This window comes from Symphodus melops (genome assembly GCF_947650265.1).
Source record: "Symphodus melops genome assembly, chromosome: 13".
Taxonomy (NCBI): Eukaryota; Metazoa; Chordata; class Actinopteri; order Labriformes; family Labridae; genus Symphodus; species Symphodus melops.
Genome location: NC_136703.1, coordinates 18555422 through 18573435, shown reverse-complemented (window position 1 = coordinate 18573435; position 18014 = coordinate 18555422). Strand labels below are relative to the sequence as shown.

Here is an 18014-nt window from a genome sequence, read left to right as displayed (position 1 = left end):
TAATGTGTAACATCATTTAACAATTGTTCAGCTCCCTATTCTCTAACAGAACACACAATTGTGCACTGCATACAGTAAATACGCAGTGGGTTCAGAGAGGTTCCAGTTTGTTGCGTGCTTTAAAATGTAAGTCTCACAGTCAAGTACCTCATAATTAAGACAGCCTTATTAAACACATTACTTCAGCGAGGAAGGCCTGGATAGAAGCATGTAAAAGTTGTTTGGTGTATTGACTGATATTTTGCAGAACATCTGGTAGGACATAGCAAAGCCCAAAATATACCATTACACAATACATAGCAATAAAGAGACACAAGCAACAGTTGACCAAAGTTATGGGGGAGGCAGCTGCTCAGACAGGGCTTACTCTCGGAATTACATTTATTTTTAACACTGAGTGTTCAGTGACAAGAAAGTAAATGAGGGGAACAATGTGAACTTGTCAGGAGAAAGCATTTAAGGGTTCCTTTAAAACTGTCTTAAAACTGGTTATATTCCTTAACATTTGTGAATGATCTTATTGGTCTATCTTAAACTTTAAAATTGAAGAAAATGTATGTTGGAAGAAATGACTGTAAAACATATTAAATGAACAAATCATTCACAAATTAAAATAAGAAATGAAATCTCACAGTTGAAGTCAAGAAATAAGCAAATTGGGCAAATTGCCCTTCTTGTCCTCTTTCATGGACCATATGTCGACCATTGCAGTGGCGTTGGTCAGGATCACACTGTAGGCCTAGTAACAATGCATGGGGGGAACATGCAACTCGACACAGAGATACAGATAACCTTCTAGAACATTGCTTAAATAGATAAAACAGTAGGCTACTTTGTTTTTAGTCAGATTGTCATCATTACCTTCCATTTCCTTGATCAAGCAATGAACATTTTTTCCTCTTTTTTGTCAGTTGATGTTTGAAAACTGAAACTTTGCAGGTAGATCTTCAGCAAAACTTTCAGAAAAGTACAGAACAGATGTTTTAAATGTGGCCTACATCAATTCATGACTTAGAAGCACATTTTTGCAAAGGGCATAGGTCATCTGTGGTTTAAAAATAGACTTCTGCTTACTTTATATAAGAAATCTTGATGGCCATCACAAAGCTCGACAAGATGGACAAGAAAGGACAAACAAGCCCTCTGTAAATACTGTATATAAGATGCTCAATTACGAAGGCTCTGGCTCTGAAACACCTGACCCTGCTTCAAAAGACAGCGGATAGATTGTTGAGGAAGACAACAAATCTTGGATGGCTGCATTGTTTGTTTTCATGTCCTTTTATTGTTACACAAGAGAACAACACAAAGTGTTGAGTATAGGACTACATGTGAGGCATATCTGAGGATTGGGAATGCCAACTGTAAAAGGTTCATGTTTCTATTGGAGAAATTGGTTTCAAACATAAAAACATAACTCCGAGCTGTCTTTTAGATAGGGTACTTATTGTTGAAGTCTTATTGTTATTTTTACATTTTGTGGTGAGAAACTTGTTCAAGTAGTGTAGCTTTACGTGTTCAAAGAAAAATAGTACACATCTTGCAAAGAAGCATGTGTGCCTTTTTAGAGCTTCTTATCTTCCCTGAGCACAGTCTCTCGGAACAAGCTTTTATGTAGCAACCCACGCTTGAGCGTAATCACTCAAAGATAAACGTTTTTGATCAAGAGAAAGTCATTGTGAGAGCAATTATTGTTTGTTGTTTCACGTTGGAGCCTAAATCCTTTCCAAATCATTTAACTTAATCATGAATGGTGAAGCATTTAGTGAAGTCTCTCACACATATCTTAATACTGTTTACTGTAAAAAATATTATTATCATTTTTTCCAAGTCCATGCATTGACCTCCGATCCAAAGCTTACATATTTAGGGGCAATTTAAAATGTGTTTATAGCAATTAGATGCCGTGCAAACAAAGGTTTATGTATGTAAGGTGAACAATACTATTTAGAGCTCTAAAGCAGAATCATGTACTGCTTGATAAAACCTACATAAAACATAATACATACATAACTATTTATATCTTTGTGTAAGCAGTTACTGTTTTAAGGATCTGGTCCTGGATCTTTAGAGGACCAAACACTGAAAAGAACTACACAACCCAGGACCACAGTGTTAACACACCTTTTGTGATCTGCGGAGTTTGCTGTTACCAGGGCAATGTTTCCCGCTGTCTTTCCGTCTGAATTGGCTCTGATTGTGTGGGCCTGCTTTTACTTTCCATTTGCCATAAAATGATGTTTTTCTTGCACAATATTTCTTGTAGGTACAGGCAGTATTTGGATTACCTTGGCAAAAGATGGACAAAAATCGCAAGCACACACACTCCTACCTCTCACTTGTTATCTCATCATTACGCTCACATTCTCAGTCACTTTAGAACAACAAAATTAAACTCAACAAATCAACGGATTTCAAGGATCTAATGTTGAACTAATACAGAATTTTAATTGGAATTAAACACACACATGGACATTATAGTCAGTATACACAACTATCTAGAGATCCCAAGGAAACAAGCTTCTATAGGGAGCAATTAGTGTTCACTTCAACTTCCATCTAAACATCAGAGGTCCTATAATCTTCATTTCAAATGGGTTCTCTAAAGGAAGTTGAACATGGTCCCTGTGGAAATGTGGGCTATACATAAGATTGACCAGCTTATCTATCACATAAAAATATCACATGTTTTTCTGCCATTAACTTGGAAACAAACAAAACCCAATCTGGTTAAGTAGCTACTTAAGGTAAACTAAAATGAACATGGAGTATTTTCAGCTTTGGCATTTAAGTTGTAAACAATTAAAGACTGTGACTCATGAAGAGAAACTTGAAGGGATACTTCACCCATTTACATGATGCAAAAAGCATCATATTGCATCACATGAAGAAAACTTCCAGGCAAAGAAAAACATATTTTTCTCGTCTCAGGGCAAAATGAGGGCTGAACTCACAACCATTCAACACTACTACCATGTTTCTAATGAAACAAAGCTTCATGCAAATGGGTGAAGTATCTCTTTAACTGAAGTATATATTTAAGTTTATTTTACTGGAAAAGTTCTTAAAATCAGAAAAAATTCAACCAACCTCAAATCAACCTCTCAATTTCAGTTTTAAGGCAGTCTGATTCATTCCCTTTTTTTTTAAAGTGACCCCGAGGAGATTTTAGATGGTCATGAAACCAACTGACATTAATGCTTCTGAATGACCTAAAGCAATCAAAAAGAAACATCAGTGACATGATTGAAGATTTTCCATCTAAGTGTCAGTAAGTCACTGCAGCTTTTGTGTTCACAACATTCATGGCAAAGATTCAAAGCAAGTACTAAAATCGACTTTTGTAAGAAAGCAGGCTGATATTATTAATCCAAATACAGTATTACGTGCAGGACCAGATCAGCAAAGAGATTAGAAGCACTGCTTTGTCCAAGGCTGCTAAAAAACATGGAACCTATTTCCAGGAGCTCTAATTGAGAATATGTAACATGTTTTCAGTCTAAAGGCTAATAATGCACAGATTTCCTTTTTGCATGTGAACTGCATTATAATTTGATGCCATTATAAACTGCCAAGTAACATATATTTCTTTTAAATGCACAGTATTGGCTGAATGAATAAGTAATAGCTCACTAATGTAGGATCCTGACATTTAAAAGTTGTTCAAAGAACAGAAGTAGGTTTCATGGTAAAATCATGGTTTTTAATTGACATTAGCTTGGGTGCAAAAAAGAAGTAAGTGTTTTTTCACTGACATTTAAAATCAGCAGCTAACTGTACTCACTCCTCTGTTCTTAACATGTCAAAGTTAATTGAGTTTCATAAGTCAACTGAGTCAACTGACTCTTCTCCTGTGGTTAAAAGAAAACCATGTGTGACTTTCACCTGCATAAAACTACGAATGTTTATTCATTATAGCCTCCCACACACTACACCTCAGTGACTGCCTCTGTTTATGTAGGATGTATGCATGTAAAGATTAATCATGAGGCAGTTAAAAATGAAAGGAATCTTTTTTAGTCTTTTTTGTCTTCAGTTTAATTTTGTAAAATAAATTGTGAAAGAATTGTATCTTGGACCCAGTATCGTGAATCATACCGATCAGGACTTGAGTGAATTGTGGCATCCCCAGTAGGGTGTGAGGATGGCAATAAGGAAGACCTCTCTTCTACTCTTCATTAGGACCTCATGGCAACCGTTAACCAAGGCAAAGATAGAAAAACAAAGGTACTACATTGTCGAAGAAGGAACAAACATGATGTAACCACCACCAAAGGAAAAGATTACACACACAGACATAGTTTTGTCTTTTAAAAACATAGCTTCCCTATCTCCAAGGTGAATTCTCCCACATCTGCTCTGTAAACCAGATTAATTGTGGAGTCAGCCTTTCACCCCTGCTGGTACATCACTGAAGAGCGCCTTCCATTCCACATGGATGCTGTAACAGCTGCTACAATAACTCCATACTGACCAACAGTATGACTAACTGGGTTATATCACCTCTACATTCAACTAGTAATACTGGCGTTAAGAGGAGGCAACGACTTACAATAACATCCAGCAGACAGTGCTGTGTACTTGCTTAATAATGTCAGTAGAGTGGCAGCCAATTGCTGTTTACATCACTAATGTATAATTGAGTATAGTTGTTTTTTGGAGAAAAACTAATTGCAATACAGTATTATAAAAAAAAATATTGGCCACAACTCACAAATGAACAAAACATTGTTTAACCTTACAATGTTAGACTCAGTTTATTAAGTGAAAAAAAAAACAAACAAACATGCACACAGTTTGTAATCCCAGCAATCTACACGAGCATCTCAACTATTTAAAAAACAACAACAAGAAAATAGGATGATAATATTCAATCATAGGCTACACCTTTACATTGGACGGGAATGAGGAGGGATCCATACTGTGTGCAAGTACAAGCTTCTGCATGAAGCTTAACAAGTTAAGACACCAGTTGGAGATGTCAAATCCATCACACAAAGAAAAGCCCACTGATTTTTACAGAAAGAGATTTTCAGCTGTCATACCCAAAAGAGTGGCTTTACACAAGTTGCATCTGTGCCATCAAATGCGCAACTCAGCCCTTATAAAGAATATTACAGAGCCGCTCAATGATTCACACCACTGCTGCAGGAAGGCGGGCCACCCTACTTCCTTTTGTCACATCTTACAGGCATGGTACTTTTTTTCACAGTTGCCTCAATTAAGACAAAAACAGACCACAGCTGGATTTAATTATTGCAGGGCTCGAAGGGTAAAGTCTGCAAATTCTGCATTCTTATGGATTTGGTCAACTTGAAGAGAGTCTATTTTGAAAAAAATCTCTTGGTGTTGCGAAAAAAAATCTTTTAATCTACGAAAGGCGGATCCTCAAAAAAGCTTTGGAAACTACTGACATAATTTTAACATTTTTCCTTTGCGTTTTTTTTTCTCAGCAAAAAGTCCTTTATCACATAGCTTTTTATTGGTGGAATTTAAGGTCTGGGGTCCTGAACATCATGTGAATAAAGAAAACATTTAGGAGAGAGCAGTATACAAAAGCAGATTTTTTCCCCCAGCAGTTCTGGCAGCTGCTCTGTACAAAGCCTTCTCTCTCATCTTAGAGATTGGATGTGGACTGCCTGATTATTATTATGGCTGCAGGGTGAGTGTGGAATATCAGCAGGATGAGATGTTTGAATGCCTGGACCATAACCTAATATATGCTCCAGTGCTGCCATTAACCCTTTGGCTATCCCTTTGGCTATTAAAACCTCAAAATTTGTGGTTTGTTCGCTCAGTCTGGAATAACTTTAAAACACTCAAGACAGTCATTTTAATAATACACAACAACAAAAAAACCTTGGAGCTTATCAAAGTTTAAGCAGTGATTTTGCAATAAAGATGATGATTTAGTTCTGAGTGAGCAGCATTTATACTAAATGGATCAATGAGGAAAAACAAATCCACGTCTTTTTCTTGAAGCATCAGCTAATCAAGTAGAGTGCAACAAAAACATAACAAATCACTTAAAGGGATACTTCGCCCATTTACATGTATCCCTTTAAATGGAAGTTTTCTTCATGTGATGCAATATGACGCTTTTTGCATCACATGAAGAAAACTTTCAAGCAAAGCAAAACAAATTTTTCTCGTCTCATGGCAAAATGAGGGCTGGATTCACGACCATTCAACACTACTACCATGTTTCTAATGATACAAAGCTTCATACAGATGGGTGAAGTATCCCTTTAAATGCTCCAGCTGCTAAACTGCATTGCTTATTATATTGAGAAGTTGAATTTTATTTCTCATTTGGCATATTAAATGTGAAGTTCAGTGGACTAAGTATGGAATGTGAGATCATAATAAGTGACATTTGGATGAAGACACAGGCTGTATTATAAGGCTTCAAATAGCTGTGGTTCACATTTTAAACAAATGTTTTTTAAGTGGAAGCCCCGAGTGGTTATATCCCTATTTAGGTTTTATAAGACTCTCCAATCACAATCCTTCACACAAACACACACATTCACACACCTACACACACATGTGTTGAGCAACAGGCAAAGTAGGGCACGTATGCAACAGGGGAACACTTTTTTGCATTTAAAGATCTGTAACCCTTTTAACAACTTGTCTGAATTAAAACCCCTTCATATTATGACCCGACCCTATATGCCTACTCTCTGCAATGTATACCAGTTAAAAGTTAAATATTAGTTGAGGTGCAAAAATCGCCCTGAGAGGACTGATATGTCACAAAACCCACATGACAAACTCCACTTCACTTTCATTCACGTTACTGTTCTGTACTGTGCTGTGCAACTCACACGTACTAACTAATAACAAATCATCACCAAAATCTGTTCAATCTCTGTTTGAGGAATCAGAAAATTGACTGCCTTTTACTGCCTGGGCACTTTGAAGCAGAGATTAACAAGTGTGGTAAGTTTGATGTGAAGCTGCTTTTGTGAACTTGAGAGTTAAAGCTCGATATAAACAAGTCTTTGATGCACTCACTCCCGTCACTCCCTTTAAAACTGTTGGATGGATTCAATGTAAGTTGCGACAAATACTCAGGACAAAGTAAACAGAAACTAGAGCTTGGACAAACACAACCAGATGTACTGTGCTTGCTGTGTACGCTATTTTTTCTAAATGAGCCAGGCGTCCTATATATAAAGAAACTCTCATGAGAGCCAATGATCTCTGAAGAATGAAAGAAAGATGAGAATAGCGTAGACCAGCTAGAGAACAGAAAAAACTCAGTTGATAAAGCACTTTCTTACCTTAATGATGAGAGGGGATGCCAGAGATGGCTGAGGATCATCTGTATTGACTCAAGTCCAAACCTTCACCTATGTGGCAACACCATTACTAAAACAGTTAAAAAGCAGACTTGTGCATATAGACTCTGGGATACTGTACACACTCAGACGCTCTCGTGAGGAGACTGTGAGCGAGGGGAACCACTCACAGACAGAAGCAGCTCGACAGCTGTGCTCAGAGGGATCCAAGAAGCGACAGAGGCAGACGTGCTCCTAGTGTCTGTTCTCTCCTTCTCTCTCTCTATCAGCTCCTGCAGCTTCCACTCTCCACTTTCTCTCCCCCAATCACCTCTCTCCTCTCTGCTCTGCTCTCCCTTGCTGCTGCTTAAATCTCAACACCGCTCGCTCCTCTCTCTCTCTCTCTCTCTCTCTCTCTCTCTCTCTCTTTCATAAACACACACACACGTCATTTTCAGTCTTTATTGTTTCTGATTTATTTTCACTTACACGGGTTGCTCTGAGTGTAGACCCCTGCATGCAGAATTGCTTTAAAAGGGTTTCAACATCTCAAACAGTGTTTTGTATACTACACTTTAGCCATGTTCATGCTTAACCGTCCTTTAACTTGCTTGTTTGAAAGACAAGGGTCCTTTTTATCTCATAATTTGACCTCCACCCATAGAAAATAAAGCCTGTGTGCTCTCGACAGTGTTATGCCTAGTGGCAAAGGCTCAGCGGACCTTTTCAAATGTTGAAAATATAGTGTACATGAGACATACTGAGGTGAGAGATAATAATGAAAAGGCCGAGTAATAATGGCACAATCTCAAATGGATATCTGGATGTGGAGAGTTCTGCAGGGCTGGGTTTGCAACCAGGGCATGGGTATGTCTTTGAAGTGCAAATGGTAGCAGAATGTCATGGTTAATCTTTGCTTTTTTAAACACCACCAGCAAAGGCACATGGATGTGTATCCTTACTCTGCATGAAACCAATTTCCCCTTTACACTAGAGGAACTACTTGGGGCTTTATTTTGAAAGAAAACAGAAATCTGTTTTTATTCAATGTCTGCACACAAAGGAGGTGGAAGCATGTGCAATCGTGAAGAATTCAATTCACGAGTCTGCTGTGTAATCAAAGTAGCAGTACTCGTGCATCCACGCGTGTGTGTTTGAATGCAGAGACGTGTCTTCATTCACCACAGAGTTGTTAGTGAAAGAAATATGAGAGAGAGAATGGGGGAGGGGGAAAAGCAGCAGCCAATTAGAATTCCTGTACTCCTGTTTGATTCATGATTTCTATAAGATCAATACTATTAAATGTTGTGTTTTTTTTCAATGATTTTAGCTCCTGCCTGATCATTCTTTTTCCATCTCTCTGCTGCATTTTTCACCATCTGCGACTTTTTGTGCATGCCACCTTGAAGCTTACCTTCATGAGCAGTTCACTGGGACAAGCAGTGAAAGAAATAAACTTGGTTTAAGTACAGAAAGACACAAAGCCTCCTTTACTCCTAAATTCATGCTTAACTGTGGTGAAGGTCATGTTTTATGACATCTTAAGATGTGTATGTAGACGTCATAGGCCCTCTGGCATTTACTAAGAAGCAATGTAATAGTAATGGTGGTCAGGTTTTTGGTTAACGAAGAGATGTCCATCTTTTTTTTTTTTTGCTCATATACCCGGCTTTTATTAGAATCTGCAAAATCTGAGTCCTGATACATAGAGGTGTAGCCTGCAAAATTGTGTAAAACCCTCCGGTCTATGCTTCAAACCTGAAGCCTGATAATTTTTGATTGTAGAAAAGATGCATTGAACAGCTCTTTTACCACTGTCTAGTTAAGGCTGTGACTTTGCAAGTCAAAGATTGTCAAAATAAAACGTTGAATTTTGCCACTGCACTCTATTTAGAAAGATCATAAAATGAAGATTTTGCACTAAAAAGAATTTGTTTAAATTAGCTAAAAGTTAAAGTTATTTGCCAACAGAATTAAAAATGTCCCTTTTCAACATGTATAATATAATAAATGTTTCACTACTTTTGACGAAGAACCTTCAGGTCATCTAAAACTAGTGCATCTATCTGTCCTGTATTTTAAGGCGAAGAACAACATGCTATACTCAAAATAAGTACTTGTAATAATTATGAGATTAGCTTGTTTAAACATAAATCACAGCTGAAACCAAGTCAATCGAAACCACTCACAGTTTGTTCCAAAAAAAAAAAAAAAAAGTCTACTGCCTTAGTTGTGCAACTTGATTGTTCTATGCAGTTCTCTGCAAGCAACAAGGAAACAAGCTCCAAGCTTTAAGTAACTAAGGACCAGTAATGACTGTTTCACACTGGTCAAGGAAGCAGCAAGTATATGGCTGCAAGCCAGGTCCATTTTTATTTGGCTTAAATGCTAACAGCTCAGTGCTTTATCCCTGCTGGCAAAAACAGTGTGTGACAAATGCATCCCACGTGCCGACAATAAACAAACCCCCTCCCATGAGACACGTGATATTCTACGGTAGCTAGCCCTACCCTGAAGTGTGAATTGAAGAAAGGGATCGGTTGCGCTGGACGTTTGTTGGATCTCACAAAGAAGTAATACGGGTTTCTTCAAAGTTAATGGCTGTCGACTTTCTAGCGTGGCTTCAATTTTTCTTCAGGTCAGCATCTCCACAGGTTGTCCATCAGCTGCAGCCCCTTCACCAGAGTCTTGTTAAGTTTTTTTTTTTTTTTTCATGGAGACAGCACATGACACAGAAATGTTGCATTAAAGTCGACTGGGAAACACAGCGATAGATTGAACACAACGTAAACCCATTACCCAATAAAAAGGCAGTCCACAGTAATTTACAAATTAGAAAAAATGAACTAGACAACAAACTTTTATGTTCCCAATCAGTCCTTACATAAGTTGAGAGTTACTGAGAACGCTTGTTAGTGTTTCTACAGTCTGTTACGCTACAGTTCTGTCTACTTTTGAGCAATAAAGTCGGGGCCTGTTAGCTGATTTAATTTTGTCCATATGATCACCATATACTGTAGACGGGGCAGAAAACTGTATAGGGACAATAAAGCTTAACCAAGAGATATGCTCTCAAATAAAAACTGATGGTTTGAGATGTATCCTGTCAGACCTATATAGGAAATGTCACCTATTTAAATAGTTATAGTTGCATTTTATTTTTAGCTGCACCATGGAAGCTTATTCTCCTGCCTGTTTGCTCTCAAAGAATGGAAATACAGTAACGAGGAGGAAGATACTTGCCAATGTCAATTTTGAGCTCGTTCATCAGTAACATAATACTGTACAGCAAGACACAAGTTAAACACTTGTGCCTGACTGAGTGAAGGGTCCTTTTGTTTATTTTGAAGGACAAAGTGATACAAAACATCTTTCTCTGACCATAAACTCTGGATCACTCAATGGATGTAAATATTAAGGTATGATTCTGTATCACTAGTACTAGCACTAGAACTAATGTGAGTCTCTTGCAGGAAGGAAGGAAAAACATCCTGTCTTAAAGAGAGAATTGTGTTGTACTACCCGTCGAGAACATTGCGCAGAATGCAGGGTTAGTTATCAGGCACTGCTCCTCTGGAATTGTCTACCAGTCGGGGTCCGGGAGTCAGACACTCTATGTACTTTAAAGAATAGACTTAAAACTTTTCTTTTTGATAAATCTTATAGTTAGGGCTGGTGCAGGTATAGACCAGCTCATAGTTATGTTGCTATAGGCCTAGACTACTGGGGGAACAGACACGTTGAAGTCTTATCGCTCTCTCTCTCTCTCTCTCTCTCTCTCTCTCTCTCTAGATCATATTACTGCATGTCACTATCTTTAAATACCAGTTACTAACCATTACTTTTTTCTGGGAGTTCCTGAGCTCTCTTAGGTGCATTTAAACCACAGCTGTTCCGTCATGATCTGACAGAACAGCTGGGGTTTAAATACACACTTAGATTACCTATATTTTCTACCAATTTTCTACCAATCAATAGGATCAATAGAAATTTAATGAACCATAGCAAAACTTTGGGTTCAAGGTTTTGCCTGGGTTCATTTAATTATGCTGCAATGTCATCTGTGTTAGGGGGATCTTTTGGTGTAACTAAAAATCAGTTTGATCAATGTGACCACATTTCTAGTCAATTAAAACGTACTTTAAGTCAAAACTCCTTGGCATTAACTGCAATTTCAATTTCTGTGATAAAAATTTTTTGCATACAAAATATATCAGAATCGGTTATAGGATCGGTATATATCAGAATTGCCAAGTACATTTACAAGGAATTTTCTTCTTTCCTGCATGGTTTGACTTCAAGCCTGTTGTTTGCCCTGGAACTTGTTTCCTTCTTGCCAAACATTTCCGGCTTATTCCTTCAAGTCTCCTGGGGTTTTCACCTGTATATTTCAGATTGTATCCACGTTTGTTGCCTTAACAGCTGCATGCCTTAATGTGAGGCCATGTCAGCCTGGCAGTGAGTTATCTGGTGGGTCACGTTATCACTTTGATTTACAATGAAATATCTCAGCTCTTTGCTTTTGTTGTTGTTACATTGTGAACTGACATTTTTAGTCTCAGACTGCCAAGCATCAATTTACAAAAGAATCTTGAGCACTCAGCTTGATGAATAGGTGGAGAAAAATGCAGTCTATGAATGGCTATGTAAAAAAGTCACATCTGAAGTGTTCTTACATCCTTCCCCATAACATCAAATAAACTGCCCATGTGTGTAAAGTGAGGTAATTACACGGGTCAGCACTGTGTTTCTGTAAGAAAATTGTGGAGCACTTAGTCATTTGTCATTTATACTTTTTTAATAAATCTTCATGTGTGGATCCTTTAATCGAGCTTTGATCTCTCAGAATGTGCAAAATTCAATTCCTTATATTCTCACGGCTGTCAGCAGGAGAGCTTTTGACGTCACGTGCTGTTCGATAATAACCGTACGTCTACATCATAGGAAGTGCACCTGTGTGTCACATTGAATGACCGCTCGACCAGCAATGAGAGAAACACGGATGATTGATTAGTGTTAGTTGTGACAACCCACTCTTTTTCGCAACAAAACAGTTCTTATTTCCTGTGTTCACAAGAGGCTTTCATTTCTCTTAAAGACTAGAATAGTTCTGACCCACGTGTAAAGGGAACCTTTCACTAAGTCAACAATAACACAAAGACAAGAGGGAGACGGGGGATGAGGAATGTGGTACATCCAGGAATTACATAATGTTGCAGTTGTTGTGGAGTATGAATGCAAGGTGCTTGACTGGACCTTCTGAAACAACATTCCTGGCATAGTGTGCTTTATATTCCTGGATAAATCCTCAAAAAGGGAATGGAAGGCAATGCCAATAAAACCTTAAAGTGTTGTACAAATACACTGTTAGTTTCTCCATTGATGTGGCCGCTAAAACTAAAATTTCGTGAACAAAATTTAGAAAATAGACGTAAAAAAAAAAGTGAATTATGAAATCTGGGGGAGCTGTCTATATGTTATCGAGTGCATCGAACGGTCATTGCAATACAAGGACTGGAAACAGGTAGAGCAAGTCTTTGAAACAAATAGACTAGAAACATGTGAGGTGAGTTTGCTGTGACAGTGAAGGTTTTTCCTTCCTTCCTGTAAGAGACTCACACTTAAAGCTTTGTAAGTGAGAAGAATTCTTTTCTAGATTTTATAGGGAGCCAGTGCAGAGAAGCCAACACAGGAGTAATGTGGTCCCTTTTCCTACTTCTATTCAGTACATGAGCGGCGTTTTGGACGAACTGAAGAGTTTTTAGAACTTTACCATAGCACCCTCAGAAAAGAGAATTACAGTAATCCAACCTGGAGGTAACAAATGCATGAAATCTGCTTGATCTTAGAGATGAAAATAAGCTGTCCTTGAAATTTGTTTTATGTGAAAGTCAAAGGACATATCTTGATTAAATATAACAAATTAGAATTTCAAACAGTGGTACTAGATGCCATGCTGATGCCATTAAGGGCAGTTATATCATCAAAAAAAGTATCTCTAGGTTCCTAGGTCCAAGCACAATAACTTCAGTCTTTTCTGAGTTAAGCAACAACGATTTTCTTGTCAAGTCTTAATGTACTTGAGTCAGGCTTCTAATTTAAGGAACTGATTTTGGCGACTTTGCGCTGTAAGCAGAAAGCCTCTGACTCTGGCATGAACAAACTGACAACTCAATTTACTTACCACTATGCAAGCACATACACAGACCTGTACAGAGAGGCTTTCTCTCAGTATGTATTGTTTTCCAATGGTCACCCTTTTCTTTAAAGCATTATCTAAATCTTACCAATCACAAATCCCACAGTTCGGAGTGTATCAGATTTTTATCACAGGTCAGTTTACTTTACCCCCCATGTTTGAAAGTACCCACACACAATAAAATATCAATACTTTACAAAAACCTGTTTCTGTATGAATGTCCACGAGAACTTCATAAAAATACATTATACAAGCCTGAAATGTCATTTTAGTATAGCAATACACTATATATACGGCTTTATTTCAACTTTGCTATCTTTTCACTATGACTCTGCAAGGGAATTTCCCTCTGTATTTAAATGAATCGCTCATGAATCAGATCGTGGCTCGAGAGAATCCAAACCGGATCGAATCATTTCGTAAAAGATATTCACAACCTTTATATTGACTAAATGTAAGCTCTTGTGCAGTATGTCTTGCTTGGTAGGACACTATATTATGTGTGCTGTGATAGACAATCACATAAAATAGAGGCTGCCTCTTTGAACATAAACCTCATCATCCATGCAAGCCCCAAAGCCATATGGAGTTCATACAAATCAAGCATACTCCCTTTATTTTGTGCTGGTTATATAATTCTTTCATGGATTTAGATTAGGCTTTATTGAAATGAAATCTATAAATTACTGTTGTTTGAAGTTTGCACCATGCAAGTCTATAAAATTCTGTAAAAAAAAAACAAAAAAAAAGCATGGCCATTACAGTGGCATACAGTACATAGATATATTGCTTTACATTTTAGTCTTGTTTTAATGGATTCTTTCCTTTCCCCTTGGCAAAGGGGAAAGAGAGTGACAGAGAGATAGAGTGCTGTCTCTCGGTTTAGTATTCTGTGTGTGTAATATATTCTCTTGCTTTCACAATTGTGTGCAAAGGCTTTGTATAGGCTGTGTGTCAGGAGGACACCAAGGTCTGATTAATGAACGTTTGCAGTTGGCCGCCTTTAATCTTCTCTTATTGTCTTTATTTTATTTCATTTGACCCCTTCCCATGTCGCATTGACTGCATTTCATTTTTTACACTTGCTGCACATTTGAAATCTTTGCTGGACTCGTGTTGTCCATCAGGAAAAGAAAACTGCATTACATCCTCTACTACCTTCTGCTTCAGTATTATTACTCCTATTCATGGCTGCATCTCATGTCTCATGTTGCAGATTTGCACTGCCTGGGCCACTCTTTCTTTGTTCGTGCTAATCTCACTCTTATCATTTGCTACATCTTCAAATTCCCTCTTATTGCAAACAATCCATTTATTTTGAAGTGCCGCTATGAGTACACTTTGAAACAAAAAACTCAGTCAAGTGCCAAAAGTAAATGAAAGACTTAGGGGACGCTTGCCCATATCCATCACAAGGTGACGACTCAAAATGCGTTCTTGAAGGAGTGCAAAAATGAAAGAAAATCCAAATTGAACAGATGTTTCGCAGCCAAAACAACATTCTATCTTGATGGTGGTTGGCTGAATTAGCTGGGAACACCCACATTCCACTATCTGGCACATTTAACAAATGTAATTTAGACTTCAAACCCAAGAATAGTTATGGAGTTAATTTGAATTGGGGAGTTGAATAGAGAAGCAAATCACAAAAAAATACAGGTTACTTTCCTCTCCTTCCATTGGAGTAACTGAAGAACCGAGATATAAGGAAAGAAGGCTGAACATTTTTTAATTTTAAGTGATTCTAAAAGATAAAAGAGACGATAAGATAAAACTAAGGAAGTAGACATACTCATATACTCCTGAAAGAAAACTGCAATACACATCACCCATGTTCAAAATAAACCTTTAAACAACACTCATTTCTAAACGAGTAATGTAATTAGACAAGAATGACAGATAGAGAGTGCAACACCGATCCCACCCGTCCCATATAATGCCTTTTCTGTTTTTTTGTGCTCTGTAGTGTATTTTCTATGTGACTTGTGCATGTTTAGGCACATCTATGTGCAAAAATTCAAAATCTGCAGAAACTTTATTTCTCCTACCTCCTCTTGTTAGCAGTAGCTGGATCTAATGCTCAGTACCTAGCCCCCCTCATTGAAAATGGATTTGTGACATCACAAACCCATGATTTTACTGATCCAAGCCCATTGGCTCGTTGTGGTAAGCACAAGCTCCCCTCAGAATGAGTTTAGTCTTTCCAATATGGTAAAAGGGGCGGGACATATCCAAGACTAAAGCCGAAAGACAACCAATTACGAAAGAGTAGATAAGCCGACCAGTCAGATCAGACTTGGCCCACATGGGGACCCTGATCATAGGGATTCTGAGCATTAGAAACTTTTTTCGAACACTAGCGATCATGAACGTACAGTACTACACATATTAGATATATAAATCCAAATAGCACAATATGGAACCTTTAAACTTGCTCAATTAAGCTAGACCAATTTAAACCACACTGTCCACCAAAGCAAGTGTGAAGTTGCATATTGATTTCATTCGCATCTTGAGAAATGGTTGCAGAAGGACTAAACCACAGCTGTGCTGGTATAAGAGCCCTTCTCTCATTTAATAGTGATAAGATAAAAAAAAATAAAAAAAAAATTCAAACTTAAATCACTAATTAACTTGTATGTCTATGTTTTGGATTCATTATCAAACATTACTAGTTTAATCTAAAGTATATCTTGTTTCAGTTTTGAAAAATTTGTCAGTACTGTATCAAGTTCCAGTCTGTCGCATGCTGCTGAACAGATGACCAAGACCTGGTATGGAGCTCTTTATAGAGTCATGAAGCTCATAAATCAAATGTTCTGGATCATAAGCTTGTGGGGATGGTCGATTTGTTTTTTTTTTAGAGATGAGTTATTAGTATAAGCCTGATAAAAGCACTGATTTGCCTAATTTTTTTATAAAGGACATTTAAAGATAATTAAATCTGGTTAATCTGACCAGATGTGTTCTTTGATAGCATCGTTGATGCACTAATATATAATGCATTGCTCTAACCATACAGCAAAATGACCCAAACTCTTTATGTATATGTGTTTAACAAAAAACAAAACAGCTGGCAAGTGGAGTTAAATTAACTCAACGCCAGACTTCAGAATCGTTTATCAGTGAGACTGTTGAGACAAAGTTATCAGGACTTATGGTCCAATAGCAGTAAATCTTGAGAGCATATTGAGACCACATATCTTTTTTTTTAAAGAATAATTTTGGGGCATTTTGTGCCTTTATTGGAGAGATAGGACAGTTGACAGATATGGAAATCAGGGAGAGAGAGAAGGGATTGACATGTGGGAAAAGAGCCACAGGCTGAAGTCGAAACTGGGCCATTAAGGGGGACGCGTGCTCTAACCACTGCACCACCAGCATCCCCAAGACCACATATATTTTTATTTTTATCAAAAACCTCTGACAAGTGGAGGGAAGTAAATCTTCTTAATCAGAGCTTGTTTATTACAGGTGCTTCTTTGATTTCAGTTTTTTTTGTCTCGTCTGTCTTCAAAAAGGTTTAAAAGAGAGACTAAATGGCTAAACATATTCCCTGACAGTTCTGATGAGAAACCCCAAAGTGGTTACTTAGTTTGAAAGCAAGCATGTGTTTTGCCTAAACCAATGGGAACTCAGTTCTGGTTAGTTATCCCTTTATCTGCCTTGTTTTGCTCTCTCAACTTGAACTCGACTCTTTGCTGCATGTCATCGCACACTCTCTCATCCCAACATTTCCCGTCTCTCTTCAGCTGTCCCGTTTAAAAGAGACACAAGTGGTGTCAGTTGATTTTTTTTGAGAAAAAAGAAAAAAAATCCCAGCTATTTTTGTTTTTGACCTTTGATTGAAACAATTGTATGTTGTTGAATGACGGAGTTCCTGCATGTAAAATCTCATCTCGCAGGTTGTCGGCTTGCATTAAAAACCAACTGTGATTTACATTTGTTATGTCAAATGGTGTCGTTCAAACAGTATTGAAGAAGCTAACAGCAAACAAAAATACAGATACAAGTGGGGAACTTTTTGTTTCTTTCGTGATCCATTTATCCTTAAACAATTCTCCCATGGTTATCTTGTGAACCTTGTGTGTGTCCTATCCCTTAGGTTTGAAATCACTTCAATTACCGCACTGTACACCGGCGGTCCCCAACCCCCGGGCCGCGGACCGGTACCGGTCCGTGAGTCATTTGCTACCGGGCCGCACAGAAAAAAAATAATAACTTACATTATTTCCGTTTTATTTGTAGTCCGAGTCTGAACACTGTTTTATTTTGAAAAACCACCGGATTCTCTCGGTTACACCTGTCTATATGATGTCAAGCCGCTCGTCTCGTCACGTTATACATTACCGCAAATTTTAAACCCACAAGCTAGCAAAATGAATAACAAACAGACGTCTTTGAAAAAATTCTTTGGGAAGGGGAAAAGGCCCAGTGAGGAGACAGAAGAAGAACCTTGGACCACAAAGAAAAAGAAACCTTCATTTAACAGGCAATATCAGGAGTCCTACATGAAATATGGATTTATC

General features: G+C 37.8%; 1 protein-coding gene across 1 annotated transcript in view; it reads right to left on the bottom strand.

Moving 5' to 3' along the window:
- Positions 1–7622, bottom strand: part of opn7b (opsin 7, group member b) — a 39302-nt gene extending 31680 nt beyond the window's left edge. Inside the window, exon 1 of the mRNA XM_079358991.1 lies at positions 7290–7622. The gene's annotated coding sequence lies outside the window, so the exon portion shown is untranslated. The remainder of the gene's footprint in view (positions 1–7289) is intronic.
- Between the last annotated feature and the right edge of the window lie 10392 nt (positions 7623–18014).